Genomic DNA, 16,566 nt, shown 5'->3' on the forward strand with positions numbered 1-16,566 from the left:
ACTGATGATGTAAATGCACATGGCCTATGCGTGATCGCATGGTCCATGCAGGCCAAAGCATGTCCTGGGGTCTGATCATATTTGTTTACTAAACATATGTTGGTTATCAACTCAGATGGTAAGACAGCAGGGGGAAAAGGTAAAGAAAAAACAAGACTGGGGAATACGGGAATCAGAAAGTAGAAAAGGACTTGCCTATGTCCATCAAGCAGTTCCCAGTAAGAAATAAAAGGTGACTCAATTACAATGAAAGTCACACACGGGCATAGTCAAGGAAAAAAGGGACAAAGAATGAGGGGCTATTTTTTTTTTTTGTAAATTGTCACTTGTGTGTGCTGCACATATGATTTCACAACTACATATGAAGAAAGAAAAAAAGCTAGGACAAAAACAATGAGAATAGGTGTCAGCACTTGTTTGAAATCCGTGATGAATAGAAAAAGATAAAGCTGTGGAATTTGCATTCACAATGGTTTCCCCTCATAAAGCACTAACACCGATATACACACGAATACATATGTTCTGAATCCAGAAAGGTTTGATCAAAGGGTCTACATGTCGACAAACACGCACCAAGGGGGAGCATAACTAGATTAAAAATCCAGTGAGTTTAGGTGCACACCCTTGGACATGCACTGAAAAAGGTGAGAAAGTGAATACAAAAGTCCTGGTAGGATGAAAAAAAAAAGGGCCTCTGACAAATTCAATTTGCAAGAGCTCGAGCCAGTGCATGCAGACAGGCCTATATTAGTATTACTCATATGATAGAGCAGCCCATCCATCTCAAACATTCAAGAGAAAATAGAGGAGGGGAGAAGAGATAAGAGGAAGGAGGGGGTGGTAGTCTCAAATAAAAGGAATGGACAATGCATCTAAAAAGCGTCTACTGATGACTATACTGCAAAATTATATTATGCTTATACTGCTCTTAAGCTGATTTTCTTAAATTTATGACATCTCTGTAACGTGTGTGTAAAAGCGATGACCGTGTTTGTTACCAGTTACCCCCCTAGGGGGAGAAGTTAGATTATTTGAGCTATTGCTTTGTGAAGGACAAAGCCGAAGGTTGCTGTCTCCAAATCTGTATGCCATGGGAGGAAGCTAGTGACGTAATAAGCAGGGTTGGAGGGAACCTGAAATGCATTTTACTGTATAGTGCCATTTAGGTCACAATTCCCAAGACTGGTTTTCCCCCTTCACTTCCTTTTATGTTATATATTTCACTCCTAACTTGAATTACAAAAGAGGAAATGTTACAATACTGGGTGATCTTAAGGGTCAGTGCCCAGTGAAGCTGAATTATGCTAGCTGAAAGATCTTTGAAGGGAAAAAGGGCATATTTTGCTCAGCATTAAGCTATAATGTATCATTATAGCATGAAAAATCTTTGTTGTTCGGTAAGGACAGGTTGAGTGCTTGTGCAGTGAGTGCTTATGTTTGCATCTGACAGACTCAGATTTCTATATCTGACAACATTATGAAAAGGATTTATGCTGAGATTCAGCGGGAGAAAAAGGCTTTCTCTGAACTGTCGCAAAGAGACATTACCCCTTACATAAACGAGTGCATAAGCACAACTCCTTGAATACCAGAAGTTTATTCATCTTTAATGAACTGACGTCCCAGTTCAAAGAAATTTGACTTGTGGTACAACCTGACCAGAGTAATAAGACACAATTGAACAAACACACATATGAGATGAGGCAAACTGCAGAACAGCTAGACACAGTGTGCCGTTTCTGCAGATTGGAAAGAAAACATAATGTAAACATGGGGTTGAGAGAGAAAAAAAAAGAAGAGCCGCTGCACTGCCCCACCAAGGACAGACCAGGTATCCGACAAAAAAACACCTCAGTAAAAATAAGCCCATACTCAGACAGTCACAATGTAAGGAATAGGGGAGGGGAAACAGGGCCTCCTAGCACACCAGGTGCAGACGCTGCTGATAAGTGCATCCTATCCAGCGTTGCCTGGAAGTGGAGTCACCAGGGAGGGGTACAAAGAAGGTGGTGAATCATTGGGAGGTGTGTCTGAGTGTGAGTCGGCAGGCATGTGCGTAAATAACTGTGGAATTTCTCCCAGTTCATTTCTCCAGTCTGCCGCCTGTACGGCGTGGCCTCGGGAGAACTACTTCCGGACGGTCTACAGACCCATGAGGATGGGAAGCAGGGGAGGGTGGGACATAACATCAGATAGCATTGCATTCCAGGAGACTTGATAACCAGTCTCCCAATGCCAGTAAATGGAGCTTCTCTAAGCACCATATGATTATGTGATGTACCTCTGTGAAAGTAACACCACCGAACAATACAATCACCCAACCGAGTCTGGAAGAAGCCAAATAAGTAATTGAGACTAAACAGCTGTGAAGCCATAAGAAAACCACTAATCAGCAATGCTAACCAGAGAAAATGATTCCAGTTTGCTAGCGAGCACAAAGAATAAATTCTGGAGCAATGGGGGAAGGCCAAGTGCTTGGATGAGTCTCGATTCCCCCTTTTGCCAAGTGAAGGGAGCATCAGGGTAAGAAAGAAGGCAGAGGATGTGATAAAGCCATTGTGTCTACTGAACAAGCCTGTGGGGGCAGTGCCATGATCTGGGGTTGTTGCAGTTGGTCAGGTCTAGGTTCAGCAGGATTATGTGTCTAAAGAATGAAACTGTGAAAGAGTGGTTCATCATTCATACACATAGATTGGCCCCAACAAGATTAAGTCTTTAAACTTATTGAGAATCGCAGTGGTTGGACTGTCCCATCATCAGGAGCTTGGTGGGAATGAATGCAACACTGGATGGAAATAATTATTGAGACATTGCAGAAGTTTATTAAAACAATGCCACAGTTAATGCTGCCTCGTTGAAGAATGGCGATAGTCCAACAAAATATTAGTGTGTAACTGATTAGAGAGTGTTTCTTCAGTGGCATCATTTTTCATTTGGTCAGGCAGTGTATAAACACAAAGGTCTATCTTTAAAGGCATACTTTTAATAATGCTATCAAAAAACTGGAGCAGTCTGAGCCTCTCAGGGCCAAATCAATCATTTTTATTGCATGTGATTGCAAGTTTTGCTACACTGCAATTGTTCAGTGGTTGCTGATGTTTCCACAATGGGACCGATTGCAAATATCAGTGCATTTGACATACAAATAGAAGATAAATTGAGCCCAAAAATGTTGGCATCATGGGCATCTTTGGGCTTCAGGAATGTTACATTAGAAGGGAACCAAGGCCATTTCACATCAAAACAAACATTATTATCCCTATTATTTCTTTATTTTCCCATCTGTTAATGTGATTTTTTTTTAAGTTATTCACCTCAACTAGAGAGAAAATCTGTTTTAGTTTCCTCCTTCACCTCTTTTGTTTCTTCTCTTCCACTCCCACTTTAATAGATGCTCTCTGCTCAAGGCTAACTTCAATCTACTTGAGGACGAATACATGAACAAAAGTCTCTTTAGACATACAGAAGACTGAAGACTGATACATGATACGTGCGTGCATTCATTTCTGTACCCAAGATTGTAACAAGAAAGTATCTCTTAACCCTTAAACTCCTATTTTTAAACTGATTATTCATGTGACAAGGAATCTTAATACTCTTCACATGCGTGCACTTTATTAGTTAGATTTAATAATACACATTTCCTGTATATGTTGAAGTTGCTTTTGCACAAAATAAATTAATACGTTTGTTATCAAGTATACAAAAATAAGAACTTTTTTTGTTTTTGATGTTCTTCGCTCTATATGTCCTTGTAGGGCCATCCACACACACCAGCAGACACACACAACAAACCAGATGAGGTTGTCTGGTCACACCCTGATGCGAGAATAGCCTCAGAGTTCAAAAACCGTCACTCTGTTTCTAAACCAGACCTCAAATGAATTCTGATAGAAGTCACTAATGCAATCAACCTTTTCGCCTCAATCCCAAACCTCCATTCTCCATGTAGTCTAGTTTGGCCTTTGATGGGGCAGAGGACAGTAACAACCCCCCTTAGCGATTCAAGAGACCACACAGAGACTAAATCAATAGAAAAACCATGTAGGAGTCCATGCAACTTTGTTCTGTAACAGTAGAGGACAATGGTTTGACTTTTGATCATTTTTCCACCTGCAACTCTTTCCTTGACCCAAATGTTTTCTCCTCAACCTGACTCTAACCCCATCAAACTGCTACCAGCCACCACCTCTTGTTTTGTTTTTTCTGTTGCATCACAGCCTTGTAAATTCCTTCTCACAAGTCCCAATTTTTGGGGTCTCTGATCTTTAAGTGTCACAAAAGTCTTTGGCTCAGCAAAATAGAGCGAATGTGGTGCTGGCCAGAACACAAATACAAACACTGTTCCATCGCCCTTTCTGAATGGAGTGTCCATTGCCTCTGATTTGGTCCACTGTAAATCCTCCCAAGAGACTCCCTGCCCCCCTAAGGTCAAACTCATATCAGAGATCTATTTGATGCTGCTTCTGTACCAATAGCAAAAAAAGATAGAAAGAATGACAAACCAGCAGCATTTGTTCCTCGATATCGACATCAGGACACTTGATAAATAGATGATGTCTTTTTAGGCTTTAAAAAGATATAATGAATAATAGAATAGCATAAATGTTCTACAAAGGGGCTAGAAAAACAGTGTGTGGCTAAAGAAATAGCAATACGCTTTATTACTCTGTGTCTTTGTGTCTGTCTGCTGTGTTTTTGATAAATTTGGGGTAGCATTATATGTTTCAGTGCTTTGCTGACCAACTTGTATTGACCAAGACTTCCTGGTACCGGAGATATTGTATCTGTATGGGACCTTCCGGGATAATGAAAAATAAATTTAAAAAAAAAAGAGAGAAGTGGCTCTTGTATTTGTACAATCACAATACCAAGAGCTTGGAAGATATGCAGACTAATAAGATGCCAAACATAAGTTATACAGAGGAAAAAAACAACCCGCACGAAGCCAGATGATGCTGTATATCTTCTACTACAAAAAAGAAAAACAACAACAAGGCAATTTGCTTGTTTGGGATAATGTAAGATGTTATCCTGACCTTCAAGAACTTTTAAGTGTCTGCAGAACATGTGTCTTTGAAAAATTGAGATAACACAAAACAATCCGCAGCTTGTCTTGTGTGGACGTGATAAACTGTGTATTTCTCGTTGCTATGCTTGTGTGTCAGTCAGCCCTAAAATGATCTAATATAGAGGCTGGACTCTACTTGTGGTGTTTCTCAAACCTGTACTTAACAGCAACAGAGCCAAGACCCCAGACCACACTTTCCACCCACTCAATCAAACTCCTTTTTACATTTACCAAAAGGCTCGACTTTTATCTCCAGCTATTCATCTGGGACACATATGGGGACCATTCTGGGAAATAAACGGGTGTTGGAACGGCCCTCACCCTCATTTTTTTTTCTTTCTGCTCCACAGCCACAAAATCACAATGATTGGATGTCCAAAAGAAATAAGGTAGTCTTTTGTTTCCCTGTTTCTAAACTAGTCCACAGGTTGGAGTAAAAACAAATAAATAACATTAAAAAATGCTCATCATGTTTATTTTGTTTTCACTACAGCCAACATCTGATTTGGTCCTTTTGTTTCAATGGGTGCTCCACAAAATTAAAAATAAATAAATAAATAAATCGTTCATTCAGATACTTTAATACTGAAAAATAAAATTGAGATCACAGTTACCAAACAGAAGCTGTTGATTCGTAGACAACTGTTAGAGAACATGTATGTGTGTTTGTGTACACCTTAGACTGTGTCACTTTCTCATCAGTTTGATCTACATCAGCCTTTAAATTAATGCCAGTTGTCTTCATCTTTATGATCCAGCCTTAGTTGGTAGGTGGAATGAAGGATTTCATATTACAATACTTTTGCGTTACTGGTTTCTCACAACTCAGTGTAAGGCAGAGGTTAAATAAATTCAACTGAAATCCCGTTCAGAGGCAGCAACCACTTAAGCCAGGGTATGGTAGTGTATGTGTACAGTGAACTACTGCAGGGTTCAAATTCTGTAACATTTCGGAGAGATGACAATTGTTCGAACTGATACAGTGTCTCGCATTGTGTCATGACTCCAATGTGTGTCCTACAGTGGAACCAGAATCTGATAATGGCCATGCCTGCACTGAAAACACAGGTTTCCATGCTGTGCTGCCACAGCTTAAGTTTAACCTTAGAGACACCATAAAGAAAATGTTTTTCTTCACATTTCTGTTTGCTATCATTCCCTCTTTAGGCGCATACACATACAACTATACCAGTGACAGCATTGTAATTAAACATACTGGACCGAGCATCCCAGGAGTTTAAATACATCATTTGAAAGGAAGCGACTCTGAAGTGGGAATTCAGAAAATGTGTGGAAGAATCACGACCCCCCACTTGATTTACATACTGATTTAAGAGAAGCCCACTACACTTAATGAGCTGATTTCAATTTGCACAATGACAACTTAGCTTGCTCTTAAGTAAAATTTCCATTTCATTAAAGCTGAGAGAATCTGAGTGTCTTAGTCACTTTTGATTGGACTAAATATGAGTTGAAATGATTGCAGTTCCAACAGCTCCAAAACAGTAAAGGCCAAATTATGAGGGTTATGTAAAATTGTTCTTTTTTTTTTTTTTTAAGAAGAACTGAAGTCTTGAAGTTTGCAGAGATCCTGGTCTGTTTGATGTGTTTCTATGTGCCTTTGGTGAGGCGTAGATGAGCCAACTGCTCCATCCAATAACCCGAGGTTTGTGCAGGGGTTTGAAAAGTGTTTGCCTGCGTGGCGTGCTTGTGTTCTCAATCCAATGTGGCATCTACAATTGACGTGGCAGCTCCTGCAAAAGGAGACTAGGCTGGTCTTGAGCCAGAGTAGAGGTTGTTTACACCCCAAAATGTGACATATCACACAAGAAGGGAAGGAAGGAAGTGGAACTGGCACAGAAGGTGATGAGATCTGACAGCTTTCCACTGTGTTCTTTGTTTGTGTGATTATATCTTCTGTTCACGATAAAACAAAGAAATGTGTAACTCAGTTCTCGAGTCTTCTTCGACTTTTTGACTGCAGTGTTCATCCACTGGTGTGTGAAAATCAGGGCAGTTTAGGGTATCTATCTGTAAAAAGGGCACTCCCAAAATAGGACACAAGTTTGCACTGATGAAAAAGCCCTACAGCCTCGGGGAAGCCACATGCACAAATTACTGTTATATCTGTCTACTCAACTATTAAAACATCAAATAAAGATTAAGTAGAACACTAGGCTATAAGTAACACATCATAAATACGTACAGATACTGTACTCTCCAAACCCCACAATGCAAGCTCTGACATAAAACACAGAACTGCATATTATATTTCTGTGTATTTCAGTGATTCAAAGTTGGCAATATTTTTTTTTCCCTTTATCAGGCTTCAATTTTTTTTCTTCCCTATTTTATCATGAGCCAAACCAGTTGTAAATGTCTCCAGTAACCACTAAAAGAAAGAAAAAACAGAAGAGTGGTCTCCGCTGCAGGGGTAGACATGTATCCCAGATGAGTAATACAATGCTAATGCAGAGCAGATGCATGTGTTTTGCTCCAGCGTGGGCTCACTGCACCGCAGCCTTTTTATGGATGGTGGGTTTGCCTGCTATGTGATCCAATCAAAGCACATGGGGCAAAAGTTTCACTTTTGCCGAGGCTTCATTTGTTGCTATTTCTGTAGTCAGGCTTACTGCATGATCAAAAGTCTGGTCGCTTAAAGTTTTACCACAGACAGCTGGGAAGGTGTCTGCCCAACTGTGCATGTGTATGTGCAAGCAAAATGTTCCTCTCTCATGAAAGTGCTTGTGTGCCTACGTGTCTGGATAAAAAGACAAGAGAGGACATCGGAAGAGTGCGCTGGACAGAGGGGTTGGTTGAGTTTAGTCCAGCAGCATCATTAGAGGCGAAAAGGTGGGAGGAGATGGGAGGATAATGATAAGAACAGAAGATATAAAAATACATGCAAAGAGAAAAATATCCAGTGGCGCAAACTTAACTAAAAACATGTTTTGCATTAATCTGTTTATGGCCACAATCTTAGATTTTGAGGGAAAAAAAAGCTGGAAAGCAGGCACTAGTGTGTGTATATGTGTGTGTGCGCGCACCCACTTGTGTATGGTAGACACTTCTGATAAAGGTTATCTTGATCTTCTATCATTACCTCAGTCCAGCCGATATGAAACTGGAGTGAAGATACTCAGCTGGCTTTTTCTGCTGTTTATGTTTCTTTTTATTTGTTTATTTGTTTGTGCTGTTAAACATTTAAAGTTTTTCAATATTCATGAGCAAATAAATCTGTTTTTTTTGTTTTTTTTTGCTTACATTAGACCTCATTAATTAATTATGTAATGAGCAATTTGTATTTTCAAAATTGAAAGAAAAATCTCTATAAGCAGGTTATTTAACAGTAACAAGAAAACAACAGCACATAATAACAATAACAATAAATAAAAATGCATTAAAGTGCATTTTACTATTGCACTTCCCCCTTCAGACATTTTATTAAACTGTCTGTAAACACTTTGCAGATAAAAAGGAGAGTTGTCATATAACGTCAGCATGGACATTTCAAATGTTATAAATGGCTACAGCTTGTATTGCAGGGAAATTATTTAAATCCCAAATGTTTCTACCTCCAGCATATTTAAAGACTCTCTCCAACATCAGTGAAAATTGAGGCTTTAGAAACAACAAGCACTTCAGTGTTACAAGTGTTACTATGTTTTTTACTAAAATGGCTGCAGAGTTAGCACTGCAGCTTCCCAGCAAGAAGGTTGCTGGTTCAAGCTTCGGGAGGTTTGAACAGTGTGCGGACTTTGCGTGTTTTCCCCTTGTCTGCATGGGTTCTCTCCAGCTACTCACCGTCCAGTTAATATCAGATTCATTGATCACTTTAAATGAATGTCAGTGTGAGCAGTTGTTTGTCCTTCCATGATGGACAGGTGACCTGTCCACAGTGTAGACCGTGTCTCGCTTCATGAGAGCTGGACAATGAATGAATGTTACTGAAATATGTGGAGAAGGCTGAAAGTGTATTGTGGAATATAATTGGATATTTTCCTGCAAATAATTACAACAATAATAATAAATAAATAAATATTACATTAAATAAGTATGGAAAGACACCCATAACGGTTAAATTAATGGTTCACAACCAATGCATGAACTCTGACTGCTCAATAATCATGATGCTGAGGAGATATTTCTGATGAGAGAAAGGCTGACACAGCTCCTTGTGATGTTTTGCTATGTAGATTTCTATTTACAAAGATATGAAATAATAATGTCTTTGTAAACAGACCAAATTTATGCAGTGAAATGCTTTCTGAGTAAACTTGTTATTTTGAAGCGCACACAATTTTCCAATTTAGACAGCAGACACCACCAACAACAGGAAACAAAGGTGAAAGGATTCTGTAATTCTTTCAGAAATGAAACGAAACACTTTAGACCACAAGAGAATCTCACTCATTATCATCATGTGGTACCTAGCATGATGATAAGCTCACATTTGCTGTAATGAGGACCTAAAACACCCTGCAAACTGTCTTAACCAATAAACGCCTGAAAAGAAGCCTTTTAACCAAAAAGGTGTTTTTAATCTAGCAGGCTGGTGCTACACAGGCATTCAATATTCTGTCTTTTATCTCTTTAACATTTTAGGTAGGTAGAGGAGGGGGGGATCTAGATGATCTGGACTACATATTAGATGTTTTCTTCGGTTTAAACTTCTCTGATTAGCCAGATGTGGTGAGTTAACTAGCTGCACTTAGAAAAGTTGTAATATTAACGGGGGTTTGGTTATCATGTGTCATCACTGTAGCGGGTCAAGCAGGCGATTTGGTATTCTGTCCTTATCACTGGATGGAGATTTTTGGCTGTTTTTTCCATTAGTAACTCTATCTATGCTAACAAATGCTATATCTTTAAGACTAATGAAGTATGCATCTATCTGTATGAAACTAAGAAAAACTCACAAAGTCTCACAATCTCATAATACTTTTAGGATAACCTTTTAGTTAAATATGTGCTCAACTGACAGACCCAGAGAGCGCGGGAATGTAAACATTTCTGCCATTCCTTACTGAGAAAACTCACTATGAAATCTTCTGAAGCCAAATGTTGACAAAAACCTTGTGGCACGAATTGTTGGTGCATTTTTCACTTGTCCAAAGGGTTGATTAGCATGGGCCGTATAAGTTGGGAAAAATTGCTATGAGAATTGAAACTGTTGCTGTTTCCTGCCTTGTTGCAATATCTGAAATAACCGTTACGCTCAAAGCAAGTATTATTACATCAAAATTAAATCATAGCTCCAGGTCAAAGTAGCTAAACCCCTTAGGCGTCTTTCACATGTGCATCTTGAAGTGAATGATTTTGATTTACACCATAGCAAATGGTGGATAGAGCTCACACAGCGTAGGTTTAGCTCCAGGGGCAGGCAAATGGATTCTTGGAAACAGAGAAATGAAGGCGATAGTGTACTGCTTATTCCTTCCTTTTGGGCAGATAACATTGGCAGTAAGAGAAATGTTGGAAACGTCTCTTAAGGCTTTCAATGGTTTATTTGGTGCGCAGATGTCTAACTTTGTGCTGTAAAAATGTTGCTTGGCAGTTTCCCCAAGTTAACCCATGTTCAAGAAACCGCAATGGACTCCCATACCTTTCTGATACAAAGGTGTTTTGAAGGGTCCTGATTCGAAAACCTACCAGAGCAAAAGGACTTCTGAAATATTCCTGGCAAGTCTCGACAGAGTAAAGTTTTTTATGGGAGGTCAGTTGCCTTTATGTGTTTGTTTATTTCAATGAACTTAAGACACTGCGAAAAGATGATTTGGAAAGTTCTTGCCAAAAGGCTCAGCATGGGTCAGTCATTATTGTACAAATAACCACAAGTGTGTTTCTATCACTCACAGATCCATGGCAGTTTAAAGTAGAGGATTCAGCACACATCAGTGACTCACCTAGAGAGACAGATAAAGAGAAACAGTTAAAAATCATCATTACACATCTTAATCCAATTACTTTCACTGAGGGAACTTTTCTTGTGGGATTACTTTTCAGGATTTATAAACAAACACGCCAGCGTTCACTCTAAAGCAGGGGTCTTAACCTTGTGATTCACTGCATTTCTTGAGGTGTATTTGATCTATATACATTCATTCACAGTGGGTCTGCTTCTTATCCTGATGGAAAGTAAACACTAAAGGAGGATCAGGATGTCTTTTCCTGCTGAGTGACTGATCGAGATTACAGAGGGGGTGGAGAGTGCGTTTATTCACAAAGAAAAGATGTGCGTTTATGTATGCGTTACTTTGGACTTGTGCAAGTGGGCGGATGACATTCTGGCACCTTGTGAAATGAGATGTGCTTTAGTGTCAGTTGCTGGCAGCTCAAAATAATAAAAGAGGCTTTGTTTTCTTCTTATTAAGAGCACCCATAGTATCTGCATCTGTTGGTGACTGGCTGTGCGATGTGTAAATGACGAATCTTGCAAATCTGTGTGGTATTTTCAGAAAACCAGGTTGCGCTTGCTGTGTAAATGGTTTACTTATGTGTGGGTGTGGGGGAATGGGGGAGGGGGTGGACAGAGAATGAAAGTGGAGAGGTAATGAGCCCTGGTCTGAAGTCAAAGGGAAAGTGGAAGCTCATCTCCTCCAATCACACAATTGCAAAGCTAATGAACCATAAAGAGGCAGCCTTAAAAAAATCTCACTATAGCTTGTGTTCCAACCAGGAGCTTTCACATTAGCTCAGGTCATTAACACAAAGCCTAACATTTTACAGTCAAACTCACCTCAGTGAACAAAGTGATGTTTAGCAGCTGGAAAATAGTTACTTTTCCAAAGTACACACATTATGCCTCTCTATACTGCCTTCGTCACCGTGAGCAAACATCCAGCCACAGCTCACCCTGCTGGTATTGCTGCTATGCAACAAAAACTCCAGCTCCAACCGCAGCACGTGATGAGGTGTGCAGCTGTTCCGTAGTGGACAAAGATGTACTAATGTGTTAATGGATGCTTCCCCCATTATAACACATCTGGGGCATGTGCTGACAAGGTGAAAGCAAGTCTGTGCATGTGGGAGAGGAAGTGCGTGATCAAGTGCAAGCAGGCTCTCCATGTGACGCAGCTCTGCAAGCAGGTCAGTCACAGAGTGCAAATCTGTAAAAAATGTGATGACACCGTTCTTTCTGGAAGCAACTAAGCTAGAAGATCCTCTATGAAATGTGGTGTCATCATATACAAAACAGAACCTGAAACGTATTCATGTCTGCACCATTAAATCACAGGTTAATGTATATACAGTATTACCAAGGTAATGATAATATTGTCCTTCAGTACATCGTCTCAAGGGATTGGCTGTTCCAGTATCAGTGCTTTCATAAATACTTGATGATGAATCTCTAGAGAGTGCAGTAAACTCAGACAGTTTAAAACCCAACTGTTGTCAAATACACTCATGGTCTCATGCTCTCAAGGGGCTGGAAAATCTCTGTCACCTCAAGGTGGCCTTGCAGGTTAAGAGAGGGAAAAACTCATACCTACTGTAGCGTTAAATAAACAAAGAGGAAGAAAAAGCTACAAAATATGAATTTTTAAAAAAGAAAATAAAGCTACTTTCAGAATGTTAAAATGTATTTGTCTTAAAATATGAACTGCTTTCAGACTAAATTCAACACTATTATTAGTTTGATGTCAGCAGTAAGTAATTAGGATCATCTGGAGTTGTTGTTGGTCTTGGCCTAAAAACTCCCACCAGAAGAAGTAATGACCACTGACACCAGAGTGCGGTGCAGTTGTTCAGTCAAGTGTATGAAAAGTTTGTGGTAAAGCCAAAGTGCAGAAATAAACTGCTTGTCTTCTAAAGTCCTCTCCGTCTGAGCGATGACAACGAAATGATTACATGGCTGTTTCTCAGCCCATCTACCCCGTGTGGCTAAAACATGTTGAGCAGAAGTAAAGTGATGGAAACCAAGCAATGTTATGCACATCTTGTTGTTAGTAAAAATATAACATGCACTTTGTGCACTACTTATTCTGTTAAGTGTAAAGTTGTCTTTCCAGATATGCATATTTGAACATTTTGCCCCTGCTAACTTTCTAGCTGGAAGCTTAAAAAAAAAAATGTCATAGTGCACCTAAATATACAACCTAAAAATTGAAACTGTGTGAAGATTTATCAATAACAGGAGATCATCCTTGCACTGATGATGGATTTATTGATAGCAATACTTTTAAGTTTCGTGAAAAGTTGTCAGAAATTTTGCTGAAAATAAATCGTTAACTATAATTTATGCTGTAGCTATTTAGGGTTTGACTCTTATCTTTGACTATATATATATATATATATAGATTTTTTTTTTTTCTTTTTAAGAATCTAGAATTGTCAGTAATTAATAGTCCTGATTGAGAGGCTACAGAGATGGGCTGAAATGCCACCAAAACAGGTATCAGTCTTCACTGTATATGTTGCATTTATGCCCATCATTTAAATGATGGGCCTAAAACCTATTAATGGTTCTCTACATAATCTTTTTTAGAGGAAAATGTTACATAGTTACTGGATTAATGATTTTAAAGAGAAGGAAGGCCAGTAATCCTACATTTTTTAACTATTTAAAATATTTGTTGTATCACTGACCTTACTCTGTGATATATTTGCAACCTGTGCAAACAAAAATACCTTTTGTCATATGGCTCCAAATTCCAGTAGTCCGGAACATGGTATATATTTCCATTAGATGGATGAGTGGGTCAGAGTATACATGGATGTGTCATAGATGTGCCACTACCTTTCAGACTGAAGCAGCCTCTGACTGCACACATCAGTTCTGTTGACCCAAAGGGCTCAAAATGAAAAGATTCTCAATGCAAATGTGAACTAAAAAAGTATCTAATTGGATATTTATTAGCATGGGTATTGCTACATAAATGCCACTCTGGTGTCTGCTGGTTCATAGACAGGACCAGCTGACTCTACCCATTTTCAACAGGCACTGCAGTAGGCAGCCCCGCCCCTACAGTCGTTACCCAGTGGACCCACTGTTTACAGTGCTGCAAACTTCGTGACTTTGTTGCTACATTTAGCGAGTTTTCAGACCACTCTAGCAAGTCAAAACAAACAAAAAAAAATGTGACGAGTAACAAATCTATTATTGGACACTTGGATACTGACATGAAAGAACGTTTAATTCACTGTTTTCAATGAGAAGCGGATACTGCTGCAGACTCTTTCTCCGTCCAAAGGCGCTCACAAGAGGCTCGTTCCTCACGCAAAATCAGTCCTAGCTTCCAGCATCAGTCCCAGCTCCCACCTGCAGCCAGAGCAGGAGATGTTTACCTCTGCTCCATGCCAAGACTCAAAATGAATTTTACAAAGCTGCCACCGACTGATCCCACCCTGGCTTCCATTCAGATATAAATGCCTATTAATGCAGACCATAGACAAAAACATTTCAAGTTAATCCATAAAATGTTTAGTTTTTTTCTTCTTTTTACTAAATATAGTTAGAAAAATCATTTTAAATAGTTTGTTTACTTAAGTTGTTCTCAAGTATTGAGAGGAAAAGAGCACGTCTGTTAATAACTGCACTAACTAGCAGTTCAAACTTCTTTAGTTTTCTGTTTTTTGCACTATCATGAGCATGCAGTGTGAGAAACCAGACAATCTCCATTGCTAACCAGTTTCATCTTCATTAGCCTACAGTAGCATGAGGACCAACTACTTAACATAACAGTGTTGCTTTTGCTGTCCATCATCAATATCTTTATTGGCATATTCAGCTTGTAATACATAAAGCAACTTATTAGCAGCTACATTTCCTCTCTCTAGACTCCACGCATAGTGAATTTATCAGATGCTCTCAAAGTTTACCTTGCCTGGGGGCTGAACGAATGATATTTAATTTGGCCACACCACTCTCCCCATCACTGCACTTTGCATGCTGTTTTCACGTGGAGAGCAGATGTCTGGCAGCAAAGTAATCTACCGTTGCTGCACCTCAGGAGGCGGTAATGCAGGGTCAGTTAAGAAATATTTACATTGTGCAACTTGTCTATTTCTCAGCATTTTGAAGGTGTAGCACAAACAATAAAGCAAGTCACAACTAGGTCAGTGCAAGGGAAACACTGTGTTTGAAAGAACTAATAGACCTTTCAAATAATTTGTTATTAATTATTAGTTAATGTATTTTCTTACATTTAATACATTTTATTGTATTGTTTGTGGTGTTCTTTCTACTTTAATTAGTATCATTATGAAAATGGTATTGAATTTCAAGGAGCATGCATACTATAGGTGTTAAGTTTAAAATTTTGGTATCGTTACAACCCTAATCCAGGGTCTACCCTGCCCTCTGTCTCATAGGCTCCAATCCACAAACTCTCCCTGCATTGAAATAAGTAGGTATAGACAATAGGTGAACAATCTCATGAGTGTTAGGTTTCCTTAAAGACTTACCTCATGCATGGTTGTATTCTTAAGATACAATTATTTAAACCGAAAGCTCTGAAATCTGAGAGAAAATGTGTCGATTACGTTGTGGTCTGGCAAAGCTAAAGAAGCATGTCCTCAGTTCTGAAGCCTTGTAATGTAGGCTGTGCAATGGATGAGCCTGGATGACTATTGACAAGGTTTTGAGAGACTTGAGAAGTGAAGTACCATGCCAAAACCATTCTTTATGCCACGCTCAACTGATTCTCGCTGGATAATTTCCAAACTAAGTGAAAATAGACCTTGTTTAACTTAGACTGGCAACTGTTTGTGAAATTGAGAGCTAAGCATGAGAGCAGAAATGCTCTGCCAAGGACCCATCCATATTTATTGAATTATAAACATTCTATCCAATCACCAACTTATTTTCTGGCATGACAGGATGGTGTATCAAATAGTCCTTCGTTTCCAATGATGTTTTTTTTTTTTATTGTTTTATTAAAAAGTCTTTGGGTATTTGCAGGGTACTTCTAAGGTCTTCAGCATCATCTAAAACTGTGGACTAGTTTCTTTTTTTTTTTTTATTATCAAACAAAAATACATTAGTAGAGTTACTTGGCAGCATTGATTAATACTATGGAAGCCATGCAACATGCATGAAAAACATTTTTTTTTTTTTTTTTTAACTTGGCAAAGAAATCAGTTATCGCCATGAAATATTGTCTGTTGAAAGATTTTGCATGCATCTTGTGGAAATGCCTAATTTATGGCAATGTACGACTTGTGAAGCAACTATAAAGCACAAGTAAGATTGTAAAAGATCATTTTCTGACCACTGGAGTTTATTCAAATGATGTTATTTGGAAAACGGCAATAAAAAGCGGAACAATTTCTCAGGACTTCAGTTGGCCCTCCGACAACACTTAGTGTCCAACATGTAAAGCATCAAAACTTCTTTCTGTTCACATTCCCTTATCCAGAAGTGAACTGGGCATAATCAACACTGAGAACCAAAAGCCTACAGCTTCCTGACAGAACTGTACATGGATAATACATGTATTTCAAACTATTAATACCTTGATATATTTGCAATTGTATAAAAAATAAATACAGGA

At 38.9% G+C, this 16,566-nt stretch overlaps 1 protein-coding gene across 1 annotated transcript in view; it reads right to left on the reverse strand.

Moving 5' to 3' along the window:
• The window catches only part of LOC306761039 (cell adhesion molecule 2-like), a gene marked incomplete at both ends in the record, with an annotated part of 235,215 nt that overhangs the window by 155,067 nt on the left and 63,582 nt on the right, over positions 1 to 16,566 (reverse strand). The window lies entirely within an intron of this gene.

Source organism: Telmatherina bonti (assembly GCF_933228915.1).
Source record: "Telmatherina bonti genome assembly, chromosome: 10".
NCBI classification, from domain to species: Eukaryota; Metazoa; Chordata; class Actinopteri; order Atheriniformes; family Telmatherinidae; genus Telmatherina; species Telmatherina bonti.